The sequence below is a fragment of the Physeter macrocephalus genome, chromosome 1, assembly GCF_002837175.3.
Source record: "Physeter macrocephalus isolate SW-GA chromosome 1, ASM283717v5, whole genome shotgun sequence".
Classification (NCBI taxonomy): Eukaryota; Metazoa; Chordata; class Mammalia; order Artiodactyla; family Physeteridae; genus Physeter; species Physeter macrocephalus.
In genome coordinates, this window is record NC_041214.2 from 135,764,236 (window position 1) to 135,778,611 (window position 14,376).

Consider the following 14,376-nt stretch of genomic DNA (forward strand, 5'->3'; position numbering starts at 1 on the left):
CTGCGTCTTTTGGTTGGGCATTTAATCCATTCACGTTTAAGGTAATTATTGATATGTATGTTCCTATGACCATTTTCTTAATTGTTTTGGGTTTAGCCCTCTGCCTTTTCATCTTGTCTTTCTGTGAATGTGGGTTTTGTTCCACAGGCTGAAGGATTGTAGTTCTTCTTGCTTCTGCTGTCTGCCCTCCCTGAGATTTTCTAATCATCTCAAATTATATTCCCTTATAAGGTTTATTACAAACTATGTCTCAAACAACTCGTGCTATTATGAGTTGTTTCATGTTAAAATATTAAAATTTTCAACATGAAATTTTATTAAAATGAAAAAGATAACATTTCTTTTAAAAAATTATTTTAGAAGTTCTGATACTTAACTCAATAGGTTTATATTTTTAAAATTTTATTTAGCTATTTTTGGCTGCGTTGGGTCTTCTTTGCTGTGTGCGGGCTTTCTTTAGTTGCAGCGAGCGTGAGCTGCCCTTCATCGTGGTGCACGGGCTTCTCATTGCAGTGGCTTCTCTTGTTGTAGAGTATGGGCTCTAGGCATGCGGGCTTCAGTAGTTGTGGCTCTCAGGCTCTAGAGTGCAGGCTCAGTAGTTGTGGCACACAGGTTTAGTTGCTGTGCAGCATGTGGGATCTTCCCAGACCAGGGCTCGAACCCATGTTTCCTGCATTGGCAGGCAGATTCTTAACCACTGCACCACCAGGGAAGCCCTGAAAAAAGATAACATTTCTAAATACTCAGAAAAATTTCCTGCTTTATTGATGTGGGAGATTTTCATATATTATGTCTTCAACTGGAAATGTTTATTTCCATTTCCTACAGTATTGCTGTGTTAACTGTCAGTGGTGACTGGCATGTGTAACTGACAAATATTATTTTGATGGAGGGGAGAAGCTTTCACAAAGTCATTATGAATCCATTTGGTAAAGTGGAATTGTTTAGAGAAGTATAAATATCTTCACTCAGTTTTTGTCCATTTACTGAAAACTGAAACTAATATTGAAAAAGCAGTGTTCTTCTAAACATCTGTCCATTAAATGTTGTGTCATATAAAAACATGGTTTTATGGCTGTTATCACAAATACTTTCTTCCTATGCAAGGATCCCTTAAAGGAAATGCATAAAATTCCCTAACATCTTAAAGATATTCTTTTAATGTGTCAAATATATACTATTAACTATTTCTTAATATCAAAATAGATATTAAATTTTAAAGTTTCTGGAGTTTTTGTACTTTATTATTCTGAGGAAAAGTAAAGGCTGATATTAAACAATGATACTTTATATCAGCTGATTTATGAAGCTAGTCAGCAAAGCAAACAAATCTCCTAGTAATGTCCACCATATTAACAGAAAGCCAAATATTGATTTCTATACAATAAAAGTAATCATTTTAGCACTTTCATAATTTCTTCCAAAGATTTGTTTTTCCTTTATGTTCAGAACCTAGTTTGCTTTTACCACTTCAGTTATCACCAACATTGTGTGGCTAAAACCTATGCCTAGAATCAAAAGCTCAATTCTATTTTGCCAAATCTCTACCAAAACTTTCCTTTGGGAATTCCAGTACTGCTTTAATCTCAATATATAACTGAAATAATTTTCAGTCCCCAAGTCAGCTTCCATTGTCAATGTCCCTGTTCCTGGCAGTGATATTACTTTCCTCTTAGTCGTCAATATTTTTAGGAAATATAGGTTGAGCACTCACTATATATTAAGACCTGCACCAAACACTGGGAGTATAACAAGGATAAGGTCCTGAAATGATGATGTTTGTAACTAGTGAAAAGTTCACACCCTCACTGTTAAATGCATTAATCCATTACAGTTCAAAGTAGTAAAAGACAAAGAGGGCTAAGTATTGTATTGTAGGTATTCTAAGGTATTGTAGAACACATAGAACACCTAGCCTCGTGTTGAGATGTCAGAGAAAACATCCTGAAGAAAGCCTATCTAATTAGAACTATAGAATATTAGTAGAAGTAATTAGGTAGAGGAAGAAGTAGAGGTGTTGGAGCAGTATTTCAGCTTGTATAATCTTGCGCAAAGGTATCGATGCAAAAAAAACACTTCATATGTAGGAAACATTCAGTATAGTTGAACTGAATATGAAAGGGCATGTGATAGAAGGTGTGTCTGAAAAGGTTTATAAGGAACTGAGGTTTTACGTATTGACTGATTTTGAGCAGAGGACTGGCATGATTATATTTTAGAGGTGTCCACAATGCAGTATGAATAACCTATTTAAGATTTTCAAGAAATGAGGCAGTTAGTCCAGTGGATGATGATGGTCTAGAAGATCATGACAACCTCAGCAAGGTTAGGAACAGGGAGGAGAGAATTGGATGGATTTAACTGGTATTATGGAAATGCTGTCAATGAGATTTGATGATTACATGTGAGTTTCAGTGAGACTTGAGTAAAATTCACTCTGTTTGGATATGATGGTCGATGGTGGAACATTTACTGAGCTAGAGAATACAGGAGGACTTTCTTAGAAAACATTGAATTGTTGGACATATTGAGCATTTAATGGAGATGTTCATCAGAAGCTGCATATGTGGGGTGATATTCAAAAGTGGTAACAGCTAGAGATTACAGATTTGTAGTTATCAGAAGATAGAGGTAATTGAGGGACCTCCCAGTGGAGGAAGTAACCAGGAAATATGAATAAAGTACGAAGAAAAGTAGCCTAATGAATACATTAGGTTTAAGGCTCTTTCTGCTCATTCCCTAAGGGTGATTTATTAACTGTACCCAGAAAGGTAGGAGGAAAACCACAAGGTGTAGTAGCATCATGGAGACAGGGAAGTGGAGTACTCCAAAAATTTTTTAGGTAGTTCATTTTTCCTCATTAAAAATTTTTTTATATAGTATATCATATAGCCCACTTTTTCCAATAGTTCTAATTTTTAACAGTTTAGCATATGTATTTCTCTGTATTTTGAATATTTAATTTTATAAATTTGTTTATGTTCCATTTCTGAATTTTATAGGAAATTATCTTTAGTATATTTTGGGAGGTCTCATTTTTGTAATGATCAGATGGAAGTAATAACTAATTTCTAAATAGGGATCTGAGAAAAAATATTAAAAACAGCAAGGGAAAAACAAAAAATAACATATAAAGGAATCCCCATAAGGTTATCAGGGGATTTTTCAGCAGAAACTGTGTGGGCCTGAAGGGAGTGGCAGAATATACTTAAAATGATGAAAGAGAAAAACCTACAACCAAGATTACTCTACTCAGCAAGGATCTCATTCAGATTCAACAGAGAAATCAAAATCTTTTCAGACAAGCAAAAGCTAAGAATATTCAGCACCACCAAACCAGCTTTATGACAAATGCTAAAGGAACTTCTCTAGGTGGGAAACACAAGAGAAGAAAAAGAGCCACAAAAACAAACCCAAAACAATTAAGAAAATGGTAATAGGATCATACATATCAATAATAACCTTGAATGTAAATGGATTCAATGCCCCAACTAAAAGACACAGATTGGTTGAATGGATACAAAAACAACACCTGTATATATGCTGTCTACAAGAGACCCACTTCAGACCTAAGGACACATACAGATTGAAAGTGAAGGGATGGAAAAAGATATTCCATGCAAATGGAAATCAAAAGAAAGCTGCAGTAACAATACTTGTATCTGATAAAATAGACTTTAAAGACTATGACAAGAGACAAAGAAAGTCACTACATAATGATCAAAGGATCAATCAAACAGAAAATAAATAAGGAAACACAAGCTTTAAATGACACAATAGACCAGATAGATTTAATTGATATTTATAGAACATTCCACTCAAAAGTGGCAGAATACACTTTCTTCTCAAGTGTACATGGAACATTCTCCAGGATAGATCATGTCTTGGGTCACAAATTAAGCCTCAGAAAATTTAAAATTGAAATCGTATGAAGCATCTTTTCTGACCACAATGCTATGAGATTGGAAATCAGTTACAGGAAAAAAAAAACTGTAAAAAACACAAATACATGGAGGCTAAACAGTGACCTACCAAATAACCAAGAGATCTCTGAAGAAAACAAAGAAGAAAAAAAATACATAGAAACAAATGACAATGAAAACGTGAAGACCCAAAACCTATGGGACACAGCAAAAGCAGTTCTAAGAGGCAAGTTTTTAACAGTTTAGTATCACCTCAAGAAACAAAAAAATCTCAAGCAATCTAACCCTACACTTAAAACAACTAGAGAGAGTAGAACAAAGAAAACCCAAAGTCAGTAGAAGGAAAGAAATAATTAAATCAGAGAAGAAATAAATGAAATAGAAATGAAGAAAACAATAGCAAAGATCATTAAAACTAAAAGCTGGTTCTTTGAGAAGATAAACAAAATTGATAAACCCTTAGCCAGACTCATCAAGAAAAAAAGGGAGAGGATGCAAATCAATAAAATTAGCAATGAAACAGGAGCAATCACAACTGATACCTCAGAAATACAAAGGATTATAAGATACTACTACAAAAAACTATATGCCAATAAAATGGACAGCCACGAAGAAATGGACAAATTCTTGGAAAGGTACAATTTTCCAAGACTGAACTGGGAAGAATTAGAAAATATAAACAGACCTATCACAAGTAATGAAATTGAAACCATAATTAAAAATTTTTCAAGAAAGTCCAGGACCAGAATGCTTCATAGGCAAATTCTATCAAACATTTAGAGAAGAGCTAACACTGATCCTTCTCAAACTCTTCCAAAGAGTTGCAGAGGGAGAAACACTCCCAAATTCATTCTATGAAGCCACCATCATCCTGATACGAAAACCAGAGAAAGATATCACAAAAATGAAAATTATAGACCAGTATCACTGATGAACATAGATGCAAAAATGCTGAAAAAATACTAGCAAACAGAATCCAACAACACACTAAAAGGATCATGCACCATTATCAAGTGGGGTTTACAGCAGGGATGCAAGGATTCTTCTATATATGCAAATCAATCAATGGGATACACCACCTTGACCAATTAAGGAATAAAAAGCTTATGATCATCTCAATCGATGCAGAAAAAGCTTTTGACAAAATTCAACACCAATTTATGGCAAAAAGTCTACAGAAAATGGGCATAGAGGCAAGCTACATCAACATAATAAAGGCCATATACGACAAACCCACAGCAAACATCATTCTCAATGGTGAAAAACTGAAAGCATTTCCACCAAGATCAGGAACAAGACAAGGATGTCCACTCTCGCCACTCTTATTCAACATAGCTTTGGAAGTCCTAGCCACAGCATTCAGAGAAGAAAATGAAATAAAAGGCAGACAAATTGGAAAAAAAAAAGTAAAACTGTCACTGTTTGCAGATGACATGATACTATACATAGAAAATCCTAAAGATGTCACCAGAAAACGACTAGAACTAATCAATGAACTTGGTAACGTTGAAGGATACAAAATTAATGCACAGAAATCTCTGGCATTACTATACACCAACAATGAAAAATCAGAAAGAGAATTTAAGGAAACACTCCCATTCACCATTGCAACAAAAAGAATAAAATACCTAGGAATAAACCTACCTAAGGAGACAGAAGACCTGTATGCAGAAAACTATAAGACACTGATGAAAGAAATTAAAGATGATACAAACAGATGGAGAGATGTATCATGTTCTTGGATTGGAAGAAGCAACGTTGTGAAAATGACTATAATACCCAAAGCAATCTACAGATTCAATGCAATCCCTATCAAATTACCAATGTCATTTTTCACAGAACTAGAACAAAAAATTTCACAATTTGTATGAAAACACAAAAGACCCCGAATAGACAAAGCAATCTTGAGAAAGAAAAACGGAGCTGGAGGAATCAGGCTACCCAACTTCAAACTATGCCACAAAGCTACAGTAATCAAGACAGTATGGTACTGGCACAAAGACAGAAATATTGATCAATGTACAGGATAGAATGCCCAGAGATAAACCCATGCACATATGGTCACCTAATTTACAAAAAGTGAGGCAAGAACATACAATGGAGAAAGGACAGCCTTTTTAATAAGTGGTGCTGGGAAAACTGGACAGCTACATGTAAAAGAATGAAATTAGAACACTCCGTAACACCATACACAAAAACAAACTCCAAATGGATTAAAGACCTAAATGTAAGACCAAACACTATAAAACTCATAGAGGAAAACATAGGAAGAACACTCTTTAACATAAACCACAGCAAGATCTTTTTTGACCCACCTCCTAGAGTAATGGAAATAAAAAGAAAAAGAAATGGGACCTACTGAAACTTAAAAGCTTTTGCACAGCAAAGGAAACCATAAACAAGACAAAAAGACAACCCTCAGAGTGGTACAATATATTTGCAAATGAAACTACAAAGAATCTCTAAAATATACAAACAGCTCATGGAGCTCAATATCAAATATACAATCCAATTAAAAAACGGGTGGAAGACCTAAATAGACATTTCACCAAAGAAGACGTACAGATGGCCATGAGTCACATGAAAAGAGCTCACCATCACTAATTATTAGAGAAATGCCAATCAAAACTACAATTCAGGTATCACCTCATGATGGTCAGAATTGCCATCGTCAAAAAATCTAGAAACAACAAATGCTGGAAAGGGTGTGGTGAAAAGGGAACCCTCTTGCACTGTTGGTGGGAATGTAAATTGATACAACCACTATGGAAAACAGTATGGAGGTTCCTTACAAAACTAAAAATAGAACTACCATATGATCCAGCAATCCCACTATTGGGCATATACCCCGAGAAAACCATAATTCAAAAAGAGACATGTGCCACAATGTTTATTGCAGCACTATTTACGGTAGCCAGGACATGGAAGCAACCTGAATGTCCATTGACAGATGAATGGATAGAAATGTTATGGCACATATATACAATGGAATATTACTCAGCCATAAAAAGAAACGAAATTGAGTTACTTGTTGTGAGGTGGATGGACCTAGAGTCTGTCATACAGAGTAAGTCAGAGAAAGAAAAATACAGTATTCTAACACATATATATGGAATTAAGAAAAAAAAAAGTACTGATGAACCTAGTTGCTGGGCAGGAATAAAGATGTAGACATAGAGAATGGAATTGAGGACACAGAGTGGAAGAGGGAAGCTGAGCAAAGTGAGAGTAGCATCGACATATATATACTCTCGAATGTAAAATAGCTAGTGGGAAGCAGCAGCATAGCACAAGGAGATCAGCTCGTTGCTTTGTGACCACCTAGAGGGGTAGGATGGGGAGGATGGGAGGGAGGCTCAAGAGGGAGGGGATTTGGGGACATATGTATGCAATTGTTTGCTTCACTTTGGTGTACCATAGAAACTAACACAGTATTGTGAAGCAGTTATACTCCAGTAAAGATCTATTTTAAAAAAAAGGTTCTGATATCTGAATCCCTAAATGAAAAATGAACCATTGTTTATCATTTATCTCTTTTTAAATTTTATTTTAGCTGTTTTTAAAAAAATTATTGAAGTATAGCTGATTTACAGTGGTAATTTCTGCTCTACAGCAAAGTGATTCAGTTATACATATATATTTACATTATTTTTCATATTCTTTAACATTATGGTTTATCACAGGATATTGAATATAGTTCCCTGAATGTACCATTGTTAAAGTCTGTAGTTTGCTTGCATCATATACCAATAATTCATTTTTACCAATAGTCATAAAAGTGATTACTTCTGTCTAAATTCTGTAATCCTAAAGGAGTCATACTGGGAACTGAAAGTAATTGAGAACTTATGCATGCAGCTCTAACTAGCAAGTTTATTTTAAATTAGTACTGTGTGTGTGTGGGCATGCATGCATGTGCTAACACTGTATCATTTGAGAAGTGCTTTCTAGAAAGTAAAGCATTTTAACACCAATCTATTTCTGAAAATCGGATGTTTGGGGTGGAGTGCTAAACAGGAGCTTATTCCTGGTTCCATTTTTTTTTAATGGGAGAACCATATATGTATATATGTGTAACACATGCATATATACAGGTGTGAAATGCTTAGAGCATCATTTTATGGTCATTAGATAATTTAAAAGTTGCTTTCTGTGCATTAACATGTAAAGTTAATAGAGTCACAAATACTGTATCTACAACATGGTAAGTAATGCCTGACATTAAATAAATTTATCTTTAAAAGCAGACAAACATATACAATAAAACAACTGGAAAATGTCACATAATGAATATTTTCAACCAAGTAAAGTTGAAAATTGAAGCTTGAACAAAATTAAGAAATAAGTTGGATCGTTGAAAATGTCATTTTTTGTGATAGAAGGCCATGAAGATGGACAATATGGGTGAAGAGGGTCAACTGTATGGTGATGGATAGTAACTAGACTTATGATAGTGGTCAGTCACTCTATAGTGTTTACAGATATTGAGCTATAATTCTATATACCTGAAACTTATAATAATAATAAAAGATTTCCCACAAACACTGCCACACAGACTTCCATTTACATTTCATTGGCCAGGTCTAGGTTATGTGGCTGCCCATTGCTGTAAAAGAAAAAACAAAAAAAAGTGATGATATGGTTGGGCTGGGATGAAAAGCAACAACATCAAACAAATACCAAAGCAGGAAACAGTTTTTTAAAACACTTTTGGAGGTGACGCTATAGATTTCCCAGCCCTTGATGGCTTTTTCATACTTTCAGTGGAGGTGGTCAATGAATAAGAATGAAAAAACTGCAAAATGGACTTTCCCTTTTTCTGTGATTATGTTTCATAAAGAAACAAGAAACTTTCAAAAAGAGTAGCTCTTCATCATATCACTGTCACTTTCAAGGATGTCTATTCTAGCATCTTTGTGACCTCTTAGGCATTGATGCCTCCTTCAGGTCTAGTGATATCTCAGACATACATACCTGCCCAATATTAACATTTGGCATCCTTAAAATGTCTATACATAATTCTGATGATGTCCTCTTAATCGCATCTGGGTTGTAATACAAGACTTTCCCTGCATATCATCTTGTTTGAGTTTTGGAGACAGAGTTATAAACTACTCTCGTGTAAACATCAGCTAATCAACATTGTATTGAGAAAAATATACATTCTATGAAATTTGGATGTTAAAATAGACATTCATCAGGAAAACATTGCCCAGAGAGATGATGATATGTGAGGTATGATTCCTATGCTAATTTGTGGTATTGTTGGTTAGCAATAGTCATACATTTTGAGGGAATAAATTCATAACTACTCCAATTAAAATACAACTGTTCAGAGATGTGTTTCCAGGTACTAGGCTGAGCACAAGTTTTAGGATCTTTGAGGTTATCAAACACTATTTTTTCCTCAGTGGCATCTAAAAAAATGATAAATCCAAACAAAAAGAGTAAGGAAAATGTAAAGCAGAAACATCAACTTTATTGCTACTAGAAGGTGGAGTATATAGCTTAATGTAACCACCAAATGGGCCTGGGAAATGAAACCTAGAATTAGACAGATGTACCTATTCAATTATGGCAAAACAGGACCAGAAGAAGGCTCTTACTGTTAAGTCAAAATCTTGCTGTAGAAACAGAGAAGGTCTCCATCCTACAGGCAAAAAGCAGCTCCTGAGAGAAAACAAGAGCTCAGCAAGCCCATTATATCCTTATCACATTTACAATTAGAAGTCACTGCATCTCCCTTTGGGCAGAGTGAGTAAAGGGCATGGAGAGAGGTTGGGAATATTATACTTTCTGATCAATTTCCACGTGGAAGGAAACAGTCATTTTCTCTTAAAATTTTCCAAAACCTTATTCTCTGTTAAACTTTGAAAGAAGACAGCATTTTTTCTTCCAGCGCCCTCCTCTTGGAGAGGAGCTAATACCCCACCTATACATACTATCCAGAGATGGTAGGTCCACAGTGCCAAAATTATCTTGTCTGTCACGTGTGGATATAGCCCTCAGAGAGATAAGCCAAATCTGAGTCTCCAGCTGTCACCTTCATGTGGTCACTCCCCTGATCCTAGCCGCTGCATCTGAGTATCTTTCTGGGAACAAAAGACTTTTAAAATGGTCAGAACGGGACAATAATGATACTGAATTCATGATCGCTATGCAACTAACACTGAAAATTCATTCTTTAATTTACCTAAAACTTTATCCAGTTGCATCAGAAGTTCTTTATACTTCAAAAAATATAGCATAAAGGTGTTTCAAGAAAAATGTTCATAGTTCAGTAACAAAATGTTAGCAACATAGGAATATAAATTTGAATATGGCTACCTCATCAATTTTATGGGAAAATTAATATTCAGATATTCCCTTTGCAAGTTAAAGTACAGTGGACAAATGATTGAAATCCAAAATTCTTCCCTCCTTTGTGAGTGAAAAGTCCAAAGGCTTCTCTCCTGTCTTTCTCCAAGTCTCAGTTAGAGGTGTTCTCAATGCATAGAGAGCTGGGCTGCATTAGCAGCCTCAGTGGGATCTGTGTCTGTCTGGAGTAGGTTCAGTTACCCAGTAGCTTCCATATTCTCAAAACCAACTTTGACATGCTTGACCTTTTTTTAATTGAAGTATAGTTGACTTACAATGTTGTGTTAATTTCTGCTATACAGCAAAGTGATTCATATATATACATTTGTACATTCTGTATACACTAGTTTACATCTGCTAACCCCAAACTCCTACTCCATCCCTCCCCCAACCCCTCCCCCTTGGCAACCACAGGTCTGTTCTCTATGTCTTTGAGTCTGTTTTGTAGATAAGTTCATTTGTGTCAGATTTTAGATTCCACATATAAGTGATATCATATGGTGTTTGTCTTTCTCTTTCTGACTTATTGATACTTAGTATGATAATCTCTAGGTCCATCCATGTTGCTGCAAATGGCATTATTTCTTTTTTTTTTAATGGCTGAATAGTATTCTGTTGTAGGTATGTACCACAGCTTCTTTATCCATTCATCTGTCGATGGATATTTAGGTTGTTTCCATCTCTTAGCTGTTGTGGATAGTGCTGCTATGCACATAGGGGTGCATGTATCTTTTTGAATTATAGTTTTGTCTGGATATTTGCCCAGGAGTGGGACTGCAGGATCATATGGAAACTCTATTTTTAGTTTTTTGAGGGACCTTAGTACTGTTTTCCACAGTGGTTGCACCAACTCACATTTCCACCAGTGGTGTAGGAGGATTCCCTTTTCTCCACACCCTCTCCAGCGTTTGTTATTTGTAGACTTAAATGATGGCCATTCTGTCCAGTGTGAGGTGATACCTCATTGTAGTTTTGATTTGCATTTCTCTAATAATTAGTGATGTTGAGCATCCTTTCATGTGCTTGATGGCCATCTGTATGTCTTCTTTGGAGAAATATCTATTTAGACCTTCTGCCCATTTTTTTGTTTGTTTTTTTGTTGTTGAGTTGTGTGAGCTGTTTGTATATTCTGGAAATTAATCCCTTGTTGGTCTCATTGTTTGCAAATGTTTCCTCCCATTCTGTAGGTCGTCTTTTCATTTTGTTTATGGTTTCCTTTGCTGTGCAAAAGCTTGAAGGTTTGATTAGCTCCCATCTGTTTATTTTTGTTTTTATTTCTATTTCCTTGGGAGAGGAACCTAAGAAAACATTGGTATGATTTATGACATGCTTGACTTTTTAAGGAGACCAAAGACTTAATAAGACATAGATTATCACAGCACTTGCCTCAGTCACACTAAGTTAAAAACAACAAGCAAATTTCCATCTTCCTGAGCAGTTACCTCAGGCCAATTTATGCTTCCAGAACCCAGTATCTTTTGCCAAGGAGCGTAGCAGGGACTCGGTAGTACTGAGGATATCATCTCAGTGTTGTTTTCACCAGGATAGCAATTGCTGCCAATTGTCCTTACCTGAACATTGAAAATGAACTGGAACCCTGCTGGGACAAGTTAGTTTTGGCACAGTGGATCTACCATATTTGGATTATGGCCATTGCCCACCTGTGAATATTACCTTCTCTCTGAGAAAAGGTGTTTGGAAAAAATGTGGTCTTCTTGCAGTTTTAAATGTACAGTACTGGAAACCCCCAAAACAGGTCTTATTTGAGGTTCCTTTGTTTCTCATTTAGTGTGTTAAAAAAAAACCCTCCTAATTTAAGTTACTGCTTAAAAACTTTGTTTCTGGTACCCCAGTACTGAACTGAGTGTGGGTTGTATCTAAGACTAAAGCTTTGGCCACCTCTTACAAGCAGACATTTTTAGTCCTGTGTACACTGGCTGTTTCTACTACCTCTTTCCAAGGAATCACTTAAGTCTGATAAGGCTGCATCCATGAGAAGTCTACTTTCTCGTATATACTAAGATTATTTAGAGACAAAGTGAGACCATGTGGTGTAGTGATCTTTGCGCTTATGGACAAACAATAGGAATCCAAATTTAGCTCCTCCAAAGTTCATTCCTTGCCCTCAAAGACAGATAGATCAAGACAATATAAGAAGTAGCTTAGCTGGGGAAGTGTGTATATGTTTCCTATCTAACCATAACACTAATAATTTCCTGTAACCTGTTTTTTTTTTTTCTTTATAATCTTTGCTTCAGCCACACCTGCTTAGCACAACTAGGTCTATGTTGTTTAAGGCTGCAGCAGCCTACACCCTGGGGCCGCTGGCGCTTGCTGACAGTTCATGCCCTTGCCAAAGAGTCTTGGGAAAATATCCAACGTTATAACACACTGGATGCCGTATAGAATTGCCATGATACGAGTCCTGAGGAAGCCAAGAAAATGGTGATGGAGGCAAAAGGCACCTGGGCAAAGGACCATCAAATGGGAGGAAGGAAAAGCAAACATAGAAGCTTTGTCTACTTCACAATTATTCACATGAGAACTGTATAATTTGAAAATGCAACCAAGTAAATATTTCATGATAGTTTAAACTTACCTAAGCATTTTGAGTCCCAATTAAGGAGAGAGGCACACAGTTGAGTTATTATTTATTTGAAAATAGTAAGCTGAAAGTTATCTACAGGTCAGCAAATAACACAGACAATTGAATGCACGTAGATTCCTCTACCATGTACATTAATTAGATTTTTCAGTTCAATTCTATGTAGTACATTATATAAAGAACTCCCATATTCCCTAGGTAGATATAATAGTTTATGGAGGCTGTACATTCAAATAATCTTGGGGAAATGGGAAATTGAAAGCAAATTATATGCTTCATTCTACAGAAGATAACATAAATGTTTGAACAAGGTTAAAGTAGACTATTTCAATGAACTATTTGTACTATTTCCCCCTTTATAACTCAAATTCTACCATATACTTTATAAAGTTTTATTATAAAATGATGTTTAAACTAAAAGCAGAAGGCAATATTATAGTTATTTAAAATAATATAACTTCATAGAAACCATAATAAGTTTAGTCAATATGATTTGACATTGTTGTTTGGCATAATTTGTCCCCATACAAAAGAAAACAAAATCTCCAAACTCCAAAGAGTAGATTTTCTCCATGTTTTACACTTTAAAAATTTTGGTGTTTGTGGTAGTATTATAGAAGGATAAACAACATACTTTTGAAGAGAGAATTCTTTATTTTTATGTGTGACTCCAAGATGTGCTCCTTATATTAATGTCATGTATTATTACACAAATATGGAAAATGTCAAATAAGGGCAGTAATAATAGCACCAAAAGGGAACAGGTACATTCTGTGGCATTGGATAGCTCTGCCCCAATGGATGCCCAAAGAGACAGAGGAAATGAAAAAATTAAGCACATATTAGAATATTGGCGCTGTCATTTAACACATACAATTGTTCTTGGAATATAAAATATTATAAAATAGGAAATGGAATTTTTTTTTTATGAAAATTTCAGCCCCTGTCTAATATCATTTTAAAGATTTTGAGAGAGATCCTACAGGCCAAAAAATTAAAATAAATTGATTAAGTAATTTCCTGCTGGATAGAGAATCTAAAATGCTAATAAGTTTACATTTAGAGATTTAGTTCTCAAATACAGATTTGATTTATTTCTTGGCTTTTAAACATTATTGTAACAGAGCTCCAGAAAATATACAAAAGAGGAAAATAGAATGATTGCTCATACACCAGGAATCATGGGTCAGGAGGGTAATCCTACATAACTCTCAAGGGCTGCATTGGTTCAATCAAACTTGATTTAGGATAAGAAGCAACATAATTTTTTATTAATAAACTTTTACTTTTAAAACAGTTATAGATTTTCAGAAAATACAGTACAGAGAGTTTCTTTCCCATATACTCCCTCTCCCCACAATTTCTCATATTAACATCTTGATGAGTGTGGTACATTTCTTACAATTAATAAACTAATATTGATACATTATTAACTAAATTATATTTCTTACATTAGGGTTCACTCTGTATTTGTAGTTCTATGGTTTTTGG